The sequence below is a fragment of the Ciconia boyciana genome, chromosome 1 (assembly GCF_034638445.1).
Source record: "Ciconia boyciana chromosome 1, ASM3463844v1, whole genome shotgun sequence".
NCBI classification, from domain to species: Eukaryota; Metazoa; Chordata; class Aves; order Ciconiiformes; family Ciconiidae; genus Ciconia; species Ciconia boyciana.
Window position 1 is genome coordinate 171,703,049 of NC_132934.1, and position 13,988 is coordinate 171,717,036.

Genomic DNA, 13,988 nt, shown 5'->3' on the forward strand with positions numbered 1-13,988 from the left:
CCCAGCTCTTTAGGCTTGGGTCAGGGAAGACAGGATTTGCCTCAACAGGATGCATGAGTGGATTAACATGACAAATTAACTGTTAATCCAAGTAGTAGCCAACTATTAATAAACTCCTCATGAACACTACCTTAGTAGTTTGAACTCTTTGCTCCTGGTGTGTATTGAGTTTGGAGGGTGAATATGAACTAGTCACCTGTCTACAGGCAAGTGTAATGCTCATCTGGGTGAACAAGCATAGAGTCCATCCTGCGGCCTTCATAAAGATGTTGGTTTTAGTATTACCATGGACAAGGCACTGCAGACCTTGGATCTGAAGGAAAGAAGCTATTTTGGCTACTCTTCAATCTCACTTTCTCTAAACAACAGAAGTGGATCTCTCTAAACTTAGTAGAGGGAATGAGTTGGAGGGAGGTGCTTGCAGCCTGCCACTTTTTCCATTTGGACATATGTAGCTGCCAACTATTAATGGTTTTCCACTGGACAGTTATGGCTAGTTTTTTTAAAAAAACTATTACAGTATTATTTGTTAGCAACCGGTTATCAGACTAGTCCAAAAGTATTTTAGATATAATTGGAAAATTTCTTTTTCTCCTTTGGAAATGTGAAAGGAACTGGTCTGAGAATTCCCAGCATCCACCTCTATTTCACTTGTTTGCAAGTTCACATTTACTTTCCTTGCAGTCAGTGGCAAATCACAGTGAATTTAACTAGAGAAAAAAAGATTTCAGCCACACCAGTTTAAGTTCAAGTATTCCAAGTTATATTGGTATGAGGAGGAAAAAGGTTACAAATAATACTTTAATAATAAGTTTTAGTTCCAAGGGTTTATTTAATTTAAATAATTTAATTTAAATTTTAATGAAAAAGAACAACAGGTATGTGACTCAAGTGCCAACAAAAACAGGTACCTAGTTTGGACGTAATTATGCAAGTAAATCTCCTTTTGCCCTTACTGAGTGTTTGGCTTATCACTTTAATGAGAATTTTATTCTGTCCAATGACTGCAGGACCAGGTCCTCCACCTGTAATGCCTAACCCTCTCAGAAACATTTCAGTCTTACAGATAGTTTTAATCCCTGTGTCTCTATATATTTACATTAGCAAGCTTTTATTGTCCAATAAAAAAAGTATGCTAAATTTTGCCTGAATGCATAAAGTATAAAATACTTCAGAGAAATACATGATCTATTTGGATATGATAGGAATTCTTTTGTTTGTACAGTAACTAGTTTTAAGGTTTGCTTGTCAGTAAACATTTTTTAAATTATGCTTTAGACAAAGTATATTTATAAGGGGGGGCATTTGCTTAATTTTTAAACACAAAAATTCAAGAATTGTACTATTCTCAAGACTTCAGGCATTTCTTTTATGTTTCCCATGCTGTAGGAGACCTTGGTGATAGTTTGTAATTAAAGGGTTCTGAAAAGCTTTTTTTTTAAAAAAAGGAAAACCAAAAAGAATAAAAAAGAAAGAAAGAAGATACCTTATTGAAAAAAAAAAAAGAAAGAAAAACACCCAAAACCAAAACCCAAAACTCTGCAGGGTTACAAGAGAAGAAAAAGAGTAAAAGTTCATTTCAACATAGTGATTTATAGGGAAAGGCTCAGCAGCTTACATAAAACCAAAAGGGGAAGTGGTCGAACATTGGGTCAAATCTCCATTCACATGTTTTGTAATAAAAGGCTGACTGTAGCCTTTGAGCCTTGCTTCCAGTCACAGACAATGGCAATTGCAGAGCAAGACTAATAACAGGATTTAGCATAAATCCACCACAGGAAGTGAACAGTTGTACTGGCAAATAATTAGCCAGGGAACTTTTTATGGCAACATCAGGATGCTCTCTGTGCTTTAAAGCATTGTCTGCAATTGTGATCATGGAAAAAAAATAAATAGTAACTTCTCCCTGTTTGTAGAAGACTTTTAATTGTAGATAATTTTTTACAGCATTTTAATTTTTCTCCTTGGTCTAATTTAGTAGCAATAGTGTAAGTATTGAATTTGCATTTGAAGGGTTTTAAAAAATGTTCTTTTCTTCTTTTTTTTTCCTCACTGATGCTTTTTATTGCAAGGTGAATTGTGTTTATTTTGCATGGCTAACAAATGGGTTCAAAGCAACACTTTGATCTTGAACCCCTGCCAGATTCCAAGAGCTGAAAGCCCCCCTGTGCAGTAAAGTAGACCTGTACTCACAAAGCCTGGCTAATTTGCAAAGGAATGTCAAAATTACTGGCACAGCTGACTACTGTGGTGCAGTACAGACTATAGTTTTTCTAATGAACAGAGATCTGCTTTTCTCCATATGTTTATTTGTCACTTGTTAGAAGACTAAGTTTAAGTATTACTGTTCAATCTCTAGGCGAGGAACTTCTAACTCATTGCATTAAAACAAACAAGCAAACAAAGAAAAAAAGTCAGACCAGCTACTGTGAAATCTTTACTTTTCAGAATAGATAATTTTCTGATATCCAGTACAATTAGATCTGAAGAAAGCAGTCTATCTGTTCTTTTACATTTTACAAAAACTGCAAAGAATTTTAGCTAAGGAAGAATACTCAGGTCCTATGTAAATACTTTGAATACATTACTACACCTTTAGCTTTCATTGGTTCTGCCTAGTGAGAGCGATATTTGTTCTCCTGGAAGTGAGATACATTAATGAAACTCTCTGAATAAAACTCTGTCTCATTTCCATTGCCTTTGCATATCTGCTTCCTAGGAAAAAAAAAATTGTGAAGAGACTGTTCCATTGGTGTATCTGCTCAGAATTCAAGAAACTAGAAGTACTAAGATAAGGTAGAATTTTCACACTAAATCATTTGGTTTGTGCATCCCCAGTCTGTACTTCAGTGAAGAAAAGCAATGACAAAATCCCTGGATGCTGAATCACAATGTAACTGGAGAAACAGAGGTCCAGAACTGCACGGTGGTTATCTATAAACCTGAGTCTGGCTCTATAGAGGCCAAGGAGGGAGTAAGGTACCTCAAACCACCCTCAGAATTGCAAATCATGACTGTACTGATCAGCTAGATGCCCAACCTGGACCATGGGGTACATGAAAGAAAGAAAATACCTACAAGGCTTCCATGCCTTTCTGGATTTAGGCCGTATCTCCTCAACTGCTAGTGAAGCTGTAGTGTATTCCTGCATACGTGCTAGCCTAAGCACTGCCAGCAACAGCAAAACCACAGAAACAACAGCTTTCTAGCAACATTAGAAATTGGAACATAAACTGTCCTGTGTCCTTGAGCACACTCCTTCGCTTTACTGTGCGGACAAGAGAGTGCCCAGAGCTTGTTCTGTGTTAACAGACATTCGTTAAGACAATGAAGTGTACACAGGGCTTTTTTTTTTTTGTGTAAATAGGTAAGATTGACAAAGGGCAGGAGAAAGGAAATAGTATTAGCTATAATGTCACAACTAAGGAACTGAGGCACAGAAATATTACCAACAGGATATTCAGAAGGATTAAAGCAGCATGACTTTATTGACTCTGCTGCATTAACATCAAATGTGGTTTGACCCTCAGTGATTTCTTCAAAGTAAGACTGGAAGCAGAACAGGAACCAAACCCAGGTCAATACTCAACCCACAAAACCATAATTTCTTTCCTTATTTCTTTTCTATATTTAGGGAAAAAAAAAAAAAGTGGCACATGTGCCTGTAGGGTGACCTGTCATGCTGCTAAGCCTCTACTTGTACAAATCCAGTCCCTCTCATTTTAACTAACTCTAATTTTGAATGCTGTCTTTGGCATTCTGCCTTGGACTTCTCACAAGGCTTTTTTTTTTGTGGGATTTTTTTTCTTTATTTTCTTCCTCTTTTGAGAAGGGAGATAGTAAATGTGAATAATTATTTCTCCATGAAGAACAGATCTTTTGTAGTGAAGTTTGGCATCACTGCCATTTCTTACTTACTCAAAGTTTAGACTAAAACCATGGTATTTATACTGTGAAAATCCCTAGGAGGTTCCAAATGAATCATTCACATGAGCTTCCAGCAAGAGGTTATATTTTTTAATGTTCTGTTTATGGGACCTGTTTTCTGTGTTGTTTTGCTTGCATTCTTGAAGAATTATGTTATTAACACTAAAATCGGTCATTTTATATTTTGAATGGTTCATACAAAAGATCTAGATCAAACTGGGCATCAAATAAAAAAACAAGAAAAGATTTTTTTTTTTCTGGATACAGTTATAGAAACGTAACATCTATTTAAGAGGAATGTGCATATTGTACAAGTTCTGGTATGCAGTATATACTATGTCTACATATTTAGAGAGGAAGAGAATAGAGAGAAATCAAGCAATGAAGAAAGGGGCTAGATTTTGAATTCAAAATTCACACACAAGTTTGTATCATCTGCAGCAGTAAGTGGCTCGATAACACTATGGCTATTCTGCCAAGTTTTATGGCTAGCAATGTCTGTGAAGTTTGAAGTGCAGCTCTCTTCTGTTAATTGCAATTATATATATATATAAAATAATGTTTTCCTCAGCATGTCATTTTTATATCTATACATTCTGTTATATTTTCCTGCATAATAATAATAATAATAATAATAATAATAATAATAATAATATCATCTTAGTATGCATTTGCAATGGAATGCTACAGAGTCAGCATAACTGTGCGGGAAAATGCAGCAATGTCAAGAAAGCACTAGTAATTTTGCAAACAAAATAGTTAGTGAGAGGGCCTTGGGGTATATTGAAAAATATTTTTGGACTGTCTCAGTTTTCCCAAGATGAGTTTGCTTAGTTGCCATGACACTTTCCCCCATTATGAACAGCTATATGTTGGCATGGCTGTTCTTTAACTGCCACATAGTTTTAGTCTGTTTTTACTATGGAAGATACTGTAGAGAAGTTACCTGAGATCCAGGCAGCCTAAATCATGCACCAACTGTGAGCTGACTTAACCAAGTTCTGAAAATGAGTATACCTTATGCTTTTGTTATTCAGATCTATCTTTTATATGCCAAATTATAGATAAAACTGGCATATCAAATGCAGGAAGAAAGATCCTTATGTTACTTGTTCTATTAGCATTAATGACTTATTGTTTAATTTATGCAGGCTGAAGTTTTCTGAAGTGACTGTGTTTCAAAATATTGGAAGTTCCCTGAGAAAAGGAAAATTTTCCCATAATTTCTTCCACAATTAAATGCAAGTGTAATAAAAATCATCACTGGGAATTTTTTAAATGCTGTTCCACAGGAACTGGTTCTCTATGATATAGCACTGAATATTTTGATAATAATTTGTAAGAAAGAGTTAAACGATTGCTAATGAAGTTTGTAGGTGGCAAAAAAACCCCCAACAGAATGGTAAATGTCAATACAGTTCACTGAAAGAGTCATCTGCACCATTTGATAAGTTAAGCAGAAATAACATATATTTTAAAATGTAAGGACAAACAACTCAGGCCACACTTTAAGGACAAGGAATTAATTCAGTCACTGAAAGGACCATGATAGGAAAAAAATACTCCTGTGAAGCTGTTATTCTGTGACTAAAAAGACCTAAAATGATTCTGGGATTTATGAGCAGGGAAATATGAAGTAGGTGTAAGGGGATCATATTACCTCTGGTACAACTATTACTGCAACACTGAGTCCAGATGCAGTACCCATACCTGAAGAATGTGTTATTGCATTGGAGGGAACATGCGCCGGAGACGAGACAAATACTAGGGAAGGAAGAATCAGAAAATGTGTATTATTGCTAAAGATTTAACAAAGTCATGTATAGCAGAGGGATTTTCAGTCTGGCATTCAAGTGCTGTATGAAAGTGAAAGGTTGAGAAGAGACAGCCTTAAATAAAGCATGGTGTTTAAACGCAGTGGTAATTAGCCATTGAGACAAAACTCACTAACGTTTGCAATATACAACATATGTAACTCAAGATTTAACAGTTTTCATAGCACGGATAGTGGGTTTGAAGCAGGTATCAATTCAAGAGGACCTCATGGCTCCAATTAAAGACGTCAGATGGATTATCACAACAAGCCGTTAGCCCACTGCAGCTAGCTTAAGTGCATGTACTTAGAGCAACAGTCTGCAAAAACTGAAGGACTAAGACTCCTCTGTGGAGTGTCTTCTCTCTTCCCATGGAAAAAGTGAACACTGCACCCTGGACAGAGGATTGAGGATCTCAGGTACATTAAGCAGGATCTCCACTAATTTTAATCACCTTGGCTGATTGTCTGGGCTTCATTGACAGTCAGCGGAGAGGAACAAGGATCTCAACAGGGCAACTTATCCCATCCTGGTAAGTGTCAAAGCTAGACAAGAATGCTTCACTCAGCTTTTGTTTTACTGCAGAAAACTGAAGTTTGAATGAGTTGTGTAAATAAGGAGCAAGAATCACATAAGTCCAGCTGCTGACATCCATAATGAAGAGACAAATAAGCTCTTTTTGGACTCAGTTAATCTGACCTGCTTTAGATACCTTCTCTAAAACAAAATGAATCATGTGAAAGAATTCTATAAATGGAGTCTTGACAACTAGTTTGCCCTGTGTATAGCTGCATTTTATCAGGTGATCCTCACATTAGATGTCTTAAATTTAAAATGCTAAATGTAAAGAATACAAATCCTACTATACAAGAAATTATTTTTACTTTTAGGTCTTCAGGATATGGGTGACGGCAAAACTCATAGAAGAAGGGGAAGAAAAACCACAGAAGAGTGGTTTTACCTCTGTAAAAGAAGGGAGGAGAGTGACAAAACTCAGAATGATACAGAGGGTGGAAAAAAAAATTAATATAATCCTTCCTGTGAACCCCCACCCTGAGACAAATCAACATTAACATGTGTCTTTGACAATCTGTGCATGCACTGACAATTGTCAAGATGCATTGACAATAATTCAATGGTGGGAATTGGCTTTGAGCCCTGAATTACCCACAGAAGGAAAACTAGCTAAAAATTTTAAAGAAATGATGCTGAAAATAAAAGCACATAATTGGAATAACTAAGAGGAAAAGGAAAAGAGAAAGTTGCTGCATTTCTTTTGAAACTAACATAGTCAGATTCATTACAAAATATCTTTGAGACAATGAATAGCAAATAAACATTTCTGTATACTAAGAAGCTGTGGAATCTAACTGATTATATAAATTTTCAAAATTAAAGGCTAGCTCAATAAATTGGAAGTACCAGAATCATTCTCTGACTCTGAGACCGCCTGGCATGGAATAGCCCACAGCTATATTATTAAACTCTCTTGTTCTTTAAAACTCAGTTCCTCACGTATTGGGAGCTTGTTAACTCTCAAACTAGGCCCAGAAGTCATGTTGGAGGATACTAGTTGTCACAGGACAAAAACATGACCGGAACCATTCTAGCAATGCAACAGTATGGCTGACTGCAGTTCCAAGCCCCCAGATTCTTTATTTTATGAGTCTGAAATGCAATATTAGAGCCCAGTGCTCTTAACAGTCACTACCATGGAAGTCGTTACTTCCATACACACTGCTGATTTCAACATGGTGTAATTGGGCTAAGTCTAAGAATAAGATAAGTTATGTGAGTAAATGTTTGCATGATCAAGTCCAAGCAGCCACTTATGTTGTCCCAGGCACAGTGAGCAAAACTTAAATATTGTAGCTACTATGTTTGTTGAAGGAGTGGAGGGGAAGTGGGGGGGAGATACTAAAGGTGTGCGTATATATATCTCTTTATATATATAAAAAATATATCTAATATATATATTTTAAATAGAAAATATAGTTTCTGCAAAGAACACATTATGAAAGGGTAAGAAATATGAATCATAGGGAAGGCAAAGACTAAGGCTTGTATTTCAGCTAGTAGATTCCTTTACCTCTGAAATGGTTCCCTTGAGACACTGTTCTGTAGGTTAATAATCCTCACAATTAGAAAGTGTTTTCCTGATATTTCACCTAATTATACCCATCCGTAATCTCTTCCCAAAAGCCTCTCCTCATTTTACCTCTTTGGCATACTCTAAACAAGTCTTTTCTTTCAGCTTGGTCTTTCAGCTACACAAGTCTTTTCAGCTCAGTAGCTGGCTATGTAATACCCTATATAACTGGAATCCAAACCTGCAAATTGCTGAGCAGCCCCAAATTTCATTAATTTATAAAAGGCAGTGAAGGTTCTTACCTTCTCACAAGTTAGTGCCCAGCATTAATAAAATGTATTTAGAATAAACAAAAAATTCAGCCTTGCTGTGCAATAGCTAAATACATAACTTGGTTTCTTTCCAGCACTCTCTTGTTCCAAGAAAGCACAGAATTACACTTTTGGTAATGATTATTGTAGAATATTTCCTTTCAGGAAAGTCTGCATCTACAGTGTGTGTATTCTGGGAAGAATATAGTTTACTCTGATAATTTTCTGGGAAGACAGGGCCTTTAATTTTAGATGTTCAAAAATAAATCTTTCACTAATACTTATGGGCCCAATTCTGTCAGGAGTGAATGCCACAAGTCCTGGGATAGATTCTTACTTATGCCAACTTCCACAAATTAGAGACTCTGACTTCAGTAATACACTAAAGCTGCAGTATCTTGAAAAAAGTGACTATAATTTGCTTAGATGTAGTCCAGCCACCACTGAATGCCCTTTTCTCCTGTTTCTAATATACTGCCTGCACTAGGGAATAAAGCTGTCCCCAGTGAAAAACGTAAGGTACATTGCTTTTCCATTGTTTGTAGACATCTAAAGAGAAAAGACTGTGGACTCTATCCTTCTGGGATGTGGGGACACAGTCACCCCAGTCAACTAACTTATTGCCTCAAAAGGATAAGCCATATGTTTTGAAGAGAAAAACCCAAACAGTTAAACACACATGTGCATATATGTGCATTAAAATTCTTAGATTTCTTCTCTTCTTTAGACTTTTGGCAAGCTACACAAGGGGACTGCTTCTCATGTTGCCAGAATACCTTCTGGGATTTCCTGCTTAAGAGCTGTCAGTGAAGGCAGTGTTCATTGTAAAAATGGTATTCACATGATTAAGGACATAGAAAATGCTACTGAAATTGTCACTGTTGCCAGACAGAAGGTGAGAAGCCTCCAAAGTTTTTAGGAGACTGATGATGGGAAAGTTGAAAGACCTTTCACATGACTCGGACCTCTATCAGATAGATATCTAACCACTCAGGAACTTGGAAACACTTGGTGTAAATACATGATCAGCTTTCACAGCAAGGGAAGCCTGCTAGTTGGCCCCTCAGTGATGTGTTGTGTTCAATGTATTCAGGACTGACACAAAAAGCGGGGGAATACTCAGGTGACAGAGCCTGCCAATGACACAAAACTGTTGAGGACAGTCAAAGCTGACCGAGTAGAAATGTAGAAGGTTCACATGGCAATGGGGTGACTTGGTAACAAAACAGCAGGTGAAATTCTATCTGAATAAGCAGAAAGAAACATAGAAGGAGAAAAATAAACCTAACTAAATATACATTTTCAACTATGTCTTATCACCCAGGAAAGAGACACTGGAGTCATTACAGATAGTTTTTTAAAAGTAGGTAAATACTAAGCAGCTACAGAAATGCAATTTGAATGTTAGAAAATCCTAGGAAAATAATAACAAACAAAACAAAAGCATCCTTATGCTATGGTATAAATCAACATCATAACCGCATCTGAACTTTTTTTCTGATTCTGGTCACCTGCCTCAAAAAAGCCATAGTGAAACTAGAAAAAAACAGAAAAGAATGGCAAGGGTAATCAGAGCTATGGAATAGCTTTTATCTAAGCAGAGATTAAACTGAGTAGATTCTTTAGTTTAGAACAGAGGTGACTGATACAGGCTTCTAAAATCATAAATGTAACAGATAAAATGTACAGATATCAATTATTTATTATTTTCTGTAATAGAATTAAGAGACAAATAATAAAAATAGCGGCCATAAAATTAAAATAAATTCAAGGTTCTCTTTTTTATTTTCTTTCTTTCTTTTTTCTTTTATTTTTTTTAAGATGTCACATTGCTGGAATTTGTTGCCACAGGAAGACAAGGAGGTAAATGTGCAGTTGGATGCAATAATTAGACAAAGTTGTGGAGGACAGGTGCTTTACTGGCTTGTCCTCTGACTCAGGAAATCCCTTAACTGCAGAAAGGGAATACTGTTACTGTATATTGTCCTGTTTCCTTATACTCCCTCCCCTAAGCAACCTCTACTAGGCACTGTTCCTATTGATTCTCCATTTGTACATAGGACTTCCATTGCTCCAGGCCAGTGCCTGACTGTATATGTAAGCCAAATGGAGAAAATATGGACCTCATAGAAATTGTCAAAAGTTTTGGGTCAGGATTGCATAGTCTGTCCTCCAGCATGGACTCTGTTATGGCAAGACTGCCTTTCCAATGCTCCTTTCTTCCCAGTTGAGCAGATCCTGGGCACCAGTGCCCCAGGGAGCTGAGGGCTATCTTTATCTTCCTTTACTGAGAAGGCTAGCTCAGCTGTCCACAGGCTCTTCCACGTAGTGGCAGGGTCCAACAAAAATGGATTTGGGTAGTGAGAAACAAGGACAAACATTAAAACACCACCTCTCCTTCCCCCCTCTCCCAGACTCAGCATCAGTCCTTCACTCAAGACTCCTCTACCTACCCTGAGTGTCACAGGGCTCAGGATGGAGGTGGGTATGGTCAGTATGTAGCAGTTTCTCTCTTCTGCTCCTTCCCCCTCACATTTTTCCCCTGCTCCCGTGTGGGCTCTCCATGGGCTGAGGCGAATGGAGCACACCCTCCTACCAGCTTCGAGCTGAGAAAAAAACATACCTGGATCAACTGGTGAAGGAACTCATAGAAGGTCACTAAAAGTCCCATCTACCAGCCGCTGAAGACATGATGTTAGACTAAACATATTTTAAATCTCAATAAATAACCTTTCTAATATGGATATTGTTTAGATACAGAACTTTAATTTTCTAAGGCTATGTTTTGTTAGAAAACAGATTACATCTGTTAAAATGAAAGAAAAATGTCAACAAATCATCAAATATATAAAAAACCAATACATTGCCTTTAAATAAAATAGGATATTCTTTTCAGATAGAGCTCTTGCCCTAAAGACAATTACCTCACCAAAGTTTTCATCATACTGTCTTTATTAGCCTTTCTTCATGAAATAAGAAGCTGCTTTATTGACAAAGCTAGAGATGCAGGGAGAAAAGGTAACGTCCTTTTGGGGCAAGTCTTCCAATTTTTATCTAATCTGCCTGCTGGATCATTTAAGTTGCCTGTTATTTGATCCCTGACCTTGCCATGAGAAATTGCTTAGTAGTAAGTTGCAGACTTCCATTGGCAAACATGCTGAAAGTGTACTCAGAGTGGTTGTTGATTAATTATGTATACTTCATGTCACTGAGATCTCTGAGCATGTCAGAGGGCTGGAGACAGGAGGTGAATTGTTTCTGATTTTCTCTACTACACAACATTCTAAGTTTGCACAAACAGAAGGGTCAGTGCACCTTGCTGTTTTTAACAAAACTTGCACGTGGTATTTTTCTAGTTGAAAAAAACACCAAAACTTATGCAAATTTATTGCAAAACTTATGCAAATTTATTGTTTAGAAGTAGGCAAGAGGAAGGCTTAATTGCACATTATTTGTGAGCTGTTACCCATGCAAGGGAAAGCTGAGCTGTATAAGGAGAAGGTGTGTTTGTTATCTATAGACTGAGAATCTGTAGAAGCTATGTTTATTTTTTGCCTGGTATGGAAGTGCAGCTACGATCCAGTAAGGGATCCTGAATACTATGAGCCCAAAACTTAGTCACCCAGTAACCAGAATGAAAATCAGACCAGTGAATTAGGCACCCTAACATCTCCAGGCTATTGACCATGGATGGACGAGGTATACACAGGAGTCAGCATGGACTGCTAGGACTAAGCAAGGCATTAAGGAATGTGTCTCAAGCCCTTCCTATCACCCTGGAAGACAAAAGTTTATTCTGAGGCTACATTTGGGCAACTTTTTGCAGCTGGGATACAGAAAGAGAGTCTTAAACATAGATGAAGGAATGAGTGTATATATAATATCCTAGTGGTTCGACTAACTGTCCAAGAGGAGAGATCTGCAGCCAGGGGTGTTTGAACAGAGCTGTGTCACAGGTTCTCTGAGAACTAACAGGATTTTATGTGAGAGCATCCTTCCCTTCTAAAGCTGGTCTGTACTCCCAGGAATGTACAAGTCGTGGGGCCAGAAAGGGAGCAGGTAGGAAAGAGCTTGACTCTGGAACACCATTTTTTGGGGAAACAAATTTTAAGAGAAGTTCTGTGTTGTCTAGTTCCTCTTAATAAAAATGATTATGTTTTATTTTACCTTAAACTGCTACTGGATAAAAAAACCCAAACCACCCATATATAAAAAACCCCAACTAAATCCCCCACCCCAAACCACCATCCCACTGCTCCACATCGAAGCAGTAACTGGAACCATAGAAATAGTTTACAACAGACAGCACCACTTTTTGGTCACCTAGCATTAAGTGAATTTACAGGCTAGTAATCTATTCAGCAGTATGTCATATTCTATTTCCTAAGTTCTTTCCATTTCAATTTTTCACCCTATCAACCCAAATTTTTTTTTTTTTCACTTTTTTTAAGAGAGTTGAACAGACATTGCATACTGTGCTTATATGCTGCCTACTAGGACACCATCAACTCTTCTGGAAGCATACAAACTTGAAGGTCTTAACAATGGTTTACTTCTCCAGAAAGTGCATTGTTAGATTATTTTTTGTTTTTTTACTGCAAACCTTACTTTGCAGCCATATTGCTTATACTGGAGTGATTAGAGCTCTCTATATTTTTGCACAGTATCTTCCTGTCTTAGGTATCTTAAATAACACTGAGTTGCTAGCAAATTTTGCTACTTTCCTGGGTTTACTGGAAATGGGAGGGGGAGAGAGAGAGAAATGACCTTAGAAAACTGGAGAAGCCAGAGACAATTAAGGGGATATGGGAAAGCTGAAAGCCTAATACTTAATTGAATCAAAGCTTGTGCTGGTAGGTCACTAGAGATTTGGTATGTGAAACATTTGCCTAACTTTCTGAAACATTTCTAAATACAAATTGCTATTAATGCTAGTCCACCAACCATTATGTATTTCAGCTCCTCTGGAACACAGTTTAGCAATTTATTATTGATCATTGTGTTCACATAACTCCTTTTCATCACACTTTAAAACCTGATAGTACCTCGTCATTATCATAAGGTGTTAAAAAAACCCAATCACCTGAAAGTTCAACAAAAAGACAAAACTGTAATTCAAAATGTATTTCTCTAATTCTGATGTCCTGTTATTGTCGGAAACACTTTTCATTTTATGTAAATATTATTTTCCATAGTTTTTAATCTAGTCAACTCATGTTACTCTTTGCAGGTGTTGAATGTGTATAACATTTTGATCTCAAATAACATAGGCTAAAAATCACCTGAAAGAAAAGGAAACAACAATAATGTATAGCTCTTCATATGGATGGAAAGTTTATTAATTCTTAATCCTTTATTGATTCTTAATTCTGAATCCTTAGTTCTTACAGGTCCAGATGTATCACTAATGTGGGAACAGGGAGAAATATTTAGACACTGGATCCAACAGTGTCCCTTGTTGTTGGAGACATGCAGTTGTGTGTAAGCACTGAGGTAACCATGCCCAGTAGCCTTTGGCTAAATGCAGATGAGCAACATCCACATTTACCTTCGTTAAGAAATCTTCTAATACTGAGTTTTAAAGTATCTTTCTAAAGAATCCATTAGAGGATGACAAATAAGCAAGCAAGCAAACAAATAAATAGATGTGGCTCTCAAATAAGGAGAAAAAAAGGATCTATGGTTCTTGCATTTCTTCAGCATCCCATGCAAAAGATCAGCTCCTAAAATACAGAGAAAAGCACAAATAAGTTTTTAGGGTTGATCTTAAACATGGGCCACTAAATGTTAAAGGTCTGCCAGTGATAAACAGACTTTTAATGTTTTAGCTTCCATTATTACTAAATC